We start from the raw sequence: 8,363 nt of genomic DNA, 5'->3' as shown, positions 1-8,363 counted from the left end.
TGGTTTGTCTTTTGCTGACCCTACAGGAAATGAGATGTGGTTTATTTCTACATCGTACTCTTAAAAGCCATCCCCTACTGAGCTTCTCTTGGCATGAGTCCTCCACTGACACAATAAAAATTCACTATCAGATTCTAAGTCATAAAATAGAATTACCGTACGATTCAGCAATTCCACTTTTGGGTATATACCCAGAAGAATTGGAAGCAGGGACTCGGATATGTATATTTGCATCAGATATCTGTATACCTGTGTTCATAGCAGCGTTATTCACGATAACCAAAAGGTAGCTTAAACAACAGAAATGTATTTCCCATAATTCTGGAAGCTAGAAATCCAAGATCAAGGTGCTGGTAGGTTGGTTTCTCGTGAGAGCTCGCTTTCTGGTTTGCAGATGAGTGCTTTCTCACTGTGTCCTCACGTGGCCTTTTCTCTGTGGGGGGGGGGTTGGTGGTGGAGGGAGAAAGAGAGAGAGAAAGAGACAAAGGGAGGGAGGGAGGGAGAGAGAGAGAAAAGAGAGAGCGGGAAAGAGATCAGTCTCTGGTTTCTCTTCTTATAAGGACACCAGTCCTATGGGATTAGGGTCCATCCTTAGGACCTCATTAAATCTTATTTACCTCCTTAAAGGCCCTATCTCCAAATATAGTCACATTGGAGGTTAGGGCTTCAACATATGAATTTTGGGGAGATTCCATTCTGTCCATAACACCATACAATGAACTATTATTCAGTCTTAAAAAGGAAGGAAATTCTGACGCACGCTACAACATGGATGAAACTTGAAGACATTATGCTAAGTGAAAGAGGCCAGTCACAGAGAGACAAGTACTTTATAATGATTCCACTTATACGAAGTACCCAGAGTAGTCAAATTTATACAGAAAATAGTTGCCAGGGGCTTGAGGCAGAGGGGAATGGGAGTTATTGTTTAGTAGATACAGAGTTTCAGTTTGGGAAGATGAGAAAAGTTCTGGAGACTGATGACAACGTGAATGGATTTAAAGCCACTGAAATGTACCCTTAAAATGATTATCGTGGTAAAAAAAATTCTAATGCATATGGATTAACCAGAAAATTCCTAGGCGCTGCAGCAGACAGAATAAGATGGAGAAGTTATGGGCACACTGTGATATGAATATTGAAAACTGCAAAGCAGGGACTCTGCAGGGGGCTCAGGTTCAATCTCTGGTCAGGGAACTAAGATCCCACAAGTCACGTGGTGTGGCCAAAACCAAAACAAAACAAAACAAAAAAACTGCAAAGCAAATCTGCAGGAGAGCAAAACTTCTAACCAAGTGATGTGGTCGGTCAAAGCACCTTGAGTGATTACCCTGGGATGAACCCCAGCTTTGGGGCTTTCATTGTACTGTATGAGAATTGAATCTGTAGGGATTAGACCCTGGTTGGGGAAACAGGAGACTGAATACTGGTGCGCCAGAATCCTGTTAAGCAAGTCCTGCTCATTTCTGGAACTATTTCATTTATCCAGTTATTTAAGAAATATTTATTGAGCATGTATGCTGTGCCGGGCATTTGGGGGGAAGCAATCAGAATCCCCACCTTCGTGGAGCTTATATTCTACTTGGAAAGATGGGCATAAACAAGCAAATAATATTTATAGATTGTGATGAGCGTTATGCTACATATAAACAGGGTGGTGCTATATAACATAATTGTGTGGAGCGTAGGTCTTACCTTTGGGAAACAGTCAAGGAGCGCTTTGAAGGAAATGTGTTTCAGCTGAGAATTAAAGGCTGTGAATTATCCAGCCGTGAGAAATGTAAAGGGGATGACATTTCAGGCAGAAGATACAAGCAGTGAAAAGGCCCTGAGGCAGGAGTGAGCTTGGCATGTTCTAGTTCTAAAAAGGGACACTCAGTCAGTGTGGCTGGAGCAGAGAGGCTGGTCAGAACTTAGCACGAGGGCTTCCCTGGTGGCGCAGTGGTTAAGAATCCGCCTGCCAATGCAGGGGACACGGGTTCCAGCCCTGGTCTGGGAAGATCCCACATGCCGCGGAGCAACTAAGCCCGTGCGCCACAACTAGTGAGCCTGTGCTCTAGAGCCGCGAGCCACAACTACTGAGCCCAGTGCCACAACTACTGAAGCCCGTGTGCCTAGAGCCCGTGCTCCACAACAAGAGAAGCCGCCGCAATGAGAAGCCCACACACCGCAACAAAGAGTAGCCCCCGCTCGCCACAACTAGAGAAAAGCCCGTGCGCAGCAATGAAGACCCAATGCAGCCAAAAATAAAATAAATTAAAAATAAATAATGATAATAACTTAGCATGAAAAGAGAGGCCAGGCCTCACAGAACTTTGCAAGCCACAATAAGAAATCTGAAGTTCTGTCTAAGCGGAAAAAAGAAGTGCAGTGTGGAAAACGCAGTCATCAACACTGAGGAGGGAGCCATGCAAACTCCTAAGCCCGTCTTATCTTGTGGCTTTTCACTTCTCGCATTTCAGTGTTTTTCCTTGCACGTGAAAAACGAGTAGGCAAGGAATATTTTTTACAGCTGCTGTTGTGAGATTCTGCAGTGTTTCCCCTCCTCTTCACAAAGATTGTGCAACATCTGTTAAGGCAAGGAAGAGGGGCAGGGCTGAGGAGGGGGCGGCCCTCGGCCTCCACAGGTATCCCCCAGCCTGAGCCACCAAAATTCCTCACCCAGCTTATCACAATCACCCCCTAAATGATGACCCTGCTTCTGGCTCATGCACCACGTCAACCATGTGGTCTCAACACGGCAGACAGAGGGATCCTTTAAAAATAGAATGGCCCGATTTAGCACATTCAAATCCAGAATGCCCAGTTAAACTTACATTTCAGATCAACAGCAACAAAATTTTGGTATGAGTACATCCCTTGTAGTTTTAGGGAGATATTTATACTAAAAAAATATTCACTGTTTACCTGAAATTCAAAATGAACCAGGAGGGTCTTCCCTGGTGGCGCAGTGGTTAAGAATCCACCTGCCAATGCAGTGGACACGGGTTCAAGCCCTGGTCCGGGGAGATCCCACATGTCGCGGAGCAACTAAGCCCGTGTGTCACAACTACTGAGCCTGCGCTCTAGAGCCCATGCTCCTCAACAAGAGAAGCCACCGCAATGAGAAGCCCGCGCACCACAACGAAGAGTAGCCCCCTCTCGCCACAACTAAAAAAGAAAGCCCGCGCATAGCAACAAAGACCCAACGCAGCCAAAAATAAATTAATTAATTAATTAAAAATTAACTGGGAAGCCTATATTTAATCAGGCAACCCTATTTTTTAAAAGTTATTTATTTATTTTGGCCAGGCTGAGTGGCTTGCAGGGTCTTAGTTCCCCTACCAGGGATTGAACCTGGGCCCTCGGCAGTGAAAGCATGGAGTCCTAACCACTGGACCGCCAGGGAATTCCTGGGGCAACCCTATTTTAAAACCTAAGTCAGATCATGCCCCAAACTCTGAAACAGCTCCCTATTTTACTCAGAGAAAAAGAACCACCCGAAGGCCTTAGAATGAATAAAAGTATCGTTAAAAGCCTCATTCCCCACTTTTTTTTTTCTTTCCTTATAGCCTCATCTCCTACTTCTCCAACCACAGTGACCTCCTAGGTCACTCCTCAAACACACAAGATGCATTTCTGCCTTTGGTCTTTGAGCTGGCTGTTTCCTCTTTCTAAAATGTTCTGCCTCCAGATAAAGGTATAACTAACTTTCTCACTTCCTTCAAGTCTTTGCTCAGCTGTTGTAACCTAGCAGGACGCTATGGGGCCTTCCCGGGACAGGGCTTCCCCCATATCCTCTGCTTTAGCTCCTCTCTGAAGTACCAAGATAACAGTATCTGATGTACGTTGCCTGAGATGTTGTTTGTTTTTTGTTTTTTTAAATTTATTTTATTTATTTATTATTTTTGGCTGCGTTGGGTCTTTGATGCTGCGCATGGGCTTTCTCTAGTTGCAGCGGGCCGGGGCTACTCTTCGTTGCAGTGCGCGGGCTTCTCATTGCGGTGGCTTCTCTTGTTGTGGAGCACGGGCTCTAAGCGAGTGGGCTTTGGTAGTTGTGGCACGTGGGCTCAGTAGTTGTGGCTTGCAGGCTCTAGAGCACAGGCTCAGTCGTTGTGTCGCACGGGATTAGTTGCTCCACGGCATGTGGGATCTTCCCGGACCAGGGCTCGAACCCATGTGCCCTGCACTGGCAGGCAGATTCTTAACCGCTGCGCCACCAGGGAAGTCCTGGGTGAAGAATCCTGTGATGAGACTGTTATTCTGGATAATCCAGAAGGGCCCAAAGCAATCACAAGAGTCCTTATAAGAGAGAAGCAGGACTGTCAGAGTCAGAGAAGGAGATGTGAGAACAAAAGAAGATTTTAGATTTCCACGAGGCAAGGAATGGCAGCAGCCTCTCGAAAGAGTGAAAAAGCCAAGGAATGAATTCTCCCCTCGAGCCTCCAACAAGGAACATGGCCCTGCCGCACTGTGCGTTTAGCCCAGTGAGACCCACTTTGGACTTGTGCCCTCCAGAAGGCAGAACGACTTAAAGAATGCTTTAAGTCACTCAGTTTGTGTCTCTTTGTTACAGCAGCAGTCGGAAGCTTATACACTATCCTACTGAAATGCGCAACACCCTCCAGCCATTCTGCTCCTCCCTTCCTTGCATCTTTTCTGATCCGTTTCTTACCTTGCATCTTCTAATCTTTCTACTCTTCCACTTTCCAGCTTCTACAATAGAGAAATACAAAGGAGGTAAGAGTTATGGCTGGGGTCGAGTGAACCAACCTACAGGCTCTGCTAAAGATGATGGCGTGGATGCTTGGTACCACTATCCTTCCTCTAGGTGCTGAGAAAGGGAGTATGTTCCCTGAGGAACTAGTCAATCAGGCAACAAAGGGGCAGGATATTCACATGCTCTTACGGTACCATCTCGGGGCCCCTCCAGGGAGACAGAGAGTCTGGCGAGGAATGCTGGAATGCTGGAAGGAAATTGGCACCTGGGGGGATAAAGTGGATATCAAAGCGTCTACCTTCTTCCAAGGTAATTGATGAGATATATGGTCTCTCCAGCTACAGAGCCCTAGAGAAGACCATAGTCACCCAGTCAACTTCGGCCCCTTCACGTGCCCTGTACTGAAATGAGACATCTCGTGCTTTTTTCTTTCCCCTGATTCTCTCTTCTCCTCTAATAAGACTCTAAGCTATCAAAAGGTAAGTGTGGCAAACGAAAGAGTGTTCTCAGAGGCATCCTCTTTACCTGTACCCATGGGCTTTGGTGCCTTGCCACGTTCTGTCCCTTGGCAGGGTAATTCTATCAGCTAGGCTGAGCTCAGCGGCAAGGAACCGATTACCTAACTCTGGCTTAAGCAATAAAGAGAATTAATCATCTTGCCCAACAGGACGGTTTTATGCAAACACTCGAGGCATGCCAGTAAGGACCAAGCCCTTTCTACTTACCACTCTGACGCCGCCTCCAGACCTTATCATAGCTGGGGCAGCTCCAAGCATCTTGTCCTGGCACGAGCACGTTCGAGCAGAAAAGAGCATCCCTCCTTGCCGTCTGTGTTCTTCTCAGGGAGAAATATCCACCCCAGAATCCCAGCTGGCTTCTTGGTATTTCCTCATCTGTCAGGTGGAATAGTAGTAGGAGCATCTCCTAGGGTTGTGAGGCTTACGTGTGTTCATGCAGAACGCTTAGGACAGTGCCTGGCACCGATGAGGCACTTCAGAAGGTTAGCTGTTATTATTATCAGTAATAATAGTCACAGTAAAAGAAGAGGAAGGAGGAGGAGGAAGAGGGAAGGAGGAAAAGGAGAAGAAGGAAGAGAAGGTGAGAAGCAGAAGGGAAAAGAAAGACATGGAATATGTCCAGAAGCTCTGGGAGCAGGACTGAGAAATTCCTCAGTCTGACTCTCAGGGTGGCCCGTGTCAGTCTCCTCCCATTTTGCCTCAAATAGGTCCAATCCTGCCCACATTCCTCCTCTCAGGAACCACTGAGGGATTTGCTCCCATCTACCCTAACACCTCTGTTGCTAGGCAACCTTCTACTACATCTCCAGCACTCAACTTTCATGGAGCATCGGGCCTCCGTCAATCGTGGCTCAAGTCAGAGCCTGGTGCCTGTCGGAGGACAAGGTGAGGAAAGAGAGATTATATGAGAGATCGTAACATTAAAATAGCTACTGCTTAAACACTTATTATATACTTACTATATAAACACATTAGCACCATGCATTATTATCATCAACAGTTAACATTTACACAACACATACTACTTAGAGGTCTTCTACTGAAAACTTTACACGGATTAACTCATGAATCCTCGCAACAACCCTATAAAGCAGGTAACGTTATTATCCCTACTTAAGAGATGAGAAAACTGAGGCACGGTGAGGTGAAGCAACTTGCCCAAGAACATACAGCCAGGAAGCATGACTCCTTCACGAGGCTGGGACCAGTGCCTCTTGTTTCCTCACCACAAGGCTGAACAAGTCTCTCTGCAAGAGAGAGGGTAACTCCTCTCTCCCAATCCCTCTCTGTGAAGAAACACAAAGCCATGCATAAATTGACATGCAAAAAAGAAGCAGAAAGACATCACACAAATCATTTAGATGCAAACCCGTAGACAGGCACCAATACAGAGATACACCAAAGCACAGATGGACACAATTGCATAGACACAAATAGAAACCCATAGAGAAACAGCTACACAAAAACATAATGAGTCTTCAACACGACAGTACACCACAAACACACACAGACACACACACAGAAAAATACAGAAACAGAGATGCGCGTGCACAGAGAAATTTACACACACAACACCTTGCACATGTGCACACACAAACGGCATGTACACACAACAGAAACAAAGGCACAACCCCAAGACAACTGCAGAGGTGACAGAGCCAGAGCCAGGCATGACCCAAGCAAGGCTGGGACTAGAATGTGCCCCTCAGAGCCATTGTCCCCGGAGCCAATCTCCCTAAACAAGACCAGAGGTCAAAACCTCAGCCAGGGGCTTCCCTGGTGGCGCAGTGGTTGGGAGTCCGCCTGCCGATGCAGGGGACACAGGTTCGTGCCCCGGTCCGGGAAGACCCCACATGCCGCGGAGCGGCTGGGCCCGTGAGCCATGGCCGCTGAGCCTGCGCGTCCGGAGCCTGTGTTCCGCAACGGGAGAGGCCACAACAGTGAGCGGCCCACGTACGGCAAAAAAAAAAAAAAAAAAAAAAAAAACCCTCACCCAGATGCAGCCTACAGATTGTTTCCATACAGCCACAAGCTAAGACTGGTTTGTACAAGCTTACACGGGGTTTCGCTGGATGGTGCTGGTGCAGGGACACCCGTGAGTTTTCATACAGGCTGTTTCTTGGTCAGGGATGCGGGGTCCAAAGGTCTGATGCGAGCCAGAGGAGCTACTCCCAACAGCTGCTAGCAGCAGGCCTTCGTCCCCAGCCCCGTGGGCTCGCCATGGGGCTGCTCATGACATGTTTTCCCCCAGAGTCCGAGAGAGAGAGAGAGAGAAAATAAAAGAACAACCAAGATGGGCTTCCCTGGTGGCGCAGTGGTTGAGAGTCCGCCTGCCGAGGCCCGTGAGCCATGGCCGCTGAGCCTGCGCGTCTGGAGCCAATGGGAGAGGCCACAACAGTGAGAGGCCCGCGTACTGCAAAAAAAAAAAAAAAAAAGAACAACCAAGATGAGACCCACAGTGTCTTGTATAACCGAACCTTGCAAGTGACATACCATCACTTCTGCCATATGCTATGGGTCCCACAAATCAATCCTAGTGCAGTGTAGGAGGGCACTACACAGGGTGTTCCGTCAGTCAGGGTTCTTCAGGGAAATAGAAACAATAAGATGTGGAACATATACAGAAAAAGATTTATTATAAGGAATCGGCTCACGTGATTATGGAGGCTGGCAGGTCCAAGATCTCTAGAGGCTGTACCAGCTGACTAGGGACCCGGGAGAGCTGCTGTTGCAGTTCCAGGGTGAAGGCAGTCTGCTGGGGAATGATCTCTTGCCCAGGGGAGGCTGGGCTTTTTCTTCTATTTTTTTGTCCTTCAACTGATTAGATGAGGCCCATCCATCATATAGAAAGCAATCTGCTTAACACAAAGTGCATCCTTTTTTTTTTTTCTGCCACGCCGCTCGGCATGCAGAATCTTAGTCTCCCAAATAGGGATCAAACCCGCACCCCCTGCAGTGGAAGCACAGAGTCTTAACCAATGGACCACCAGGGAAGTCCCCAAAGTGCATCCATTTAAACATTAATTTCTTTTAGAAACACCCTCACAGAAACACCCAGAATAACGTTTGGCCAAATATCTGGGCACAGGGACTTAGAACTAGGTAGAGGCGATGGTTGCACAACTTTGGGAATGTAATGAATGCCA

The 8,363-nt window shown here is 47.3% G+C and overlaps 1 long non-coding RNA gene across 3 annotated transcripts; it reads right to left on the bottom strand.

Annotated features, from left to right (window-relative positions):
• Positions 1-259: 259 nt before the first annotated feature.
• On the bottom strand, positions 260-7,560 carry LOC307178627. Of its 3 annotated transcripts, XR_013825243.1 has the most exons (5): positions 7,275-7,560; positions 5,425-6,503; positions 4,879-4,964; positions 4,655-4,695; positions 260-433 (listed from the first exon to the last, which is right to left on the bottom strand). It is a non-coding gene; the product is annotated as an uncharacterized lncRNA (long non-coding RNA). The 3 variants fall into 3 exon arrangements; XR_013825242.1 differs by having other exon boundaries at positions 4,879-6,503; XR_013825241.1 differs by having other exon boundaries at positions 4,655-6,503.
• Positions 7,561-8,363: the final 803 nt, after the last annotated feature.

Source organism: Stenella coeruleoalba, assembly GCF_951394435.1.
Source record: "Stenella coeruleoalba genome assembly, chromosome: 20".
Lineage (NCBI taxonomy): Eukaryota > Metazoa > Chordata > Mammalia > Artiodactyla > Delphinidae > Stenella > Stenella coeruleoalba.
Note: the sequence above shows the minus strand (reverse complement) of the source record. Positions and strands in the feature narration are given on the sequence as shown.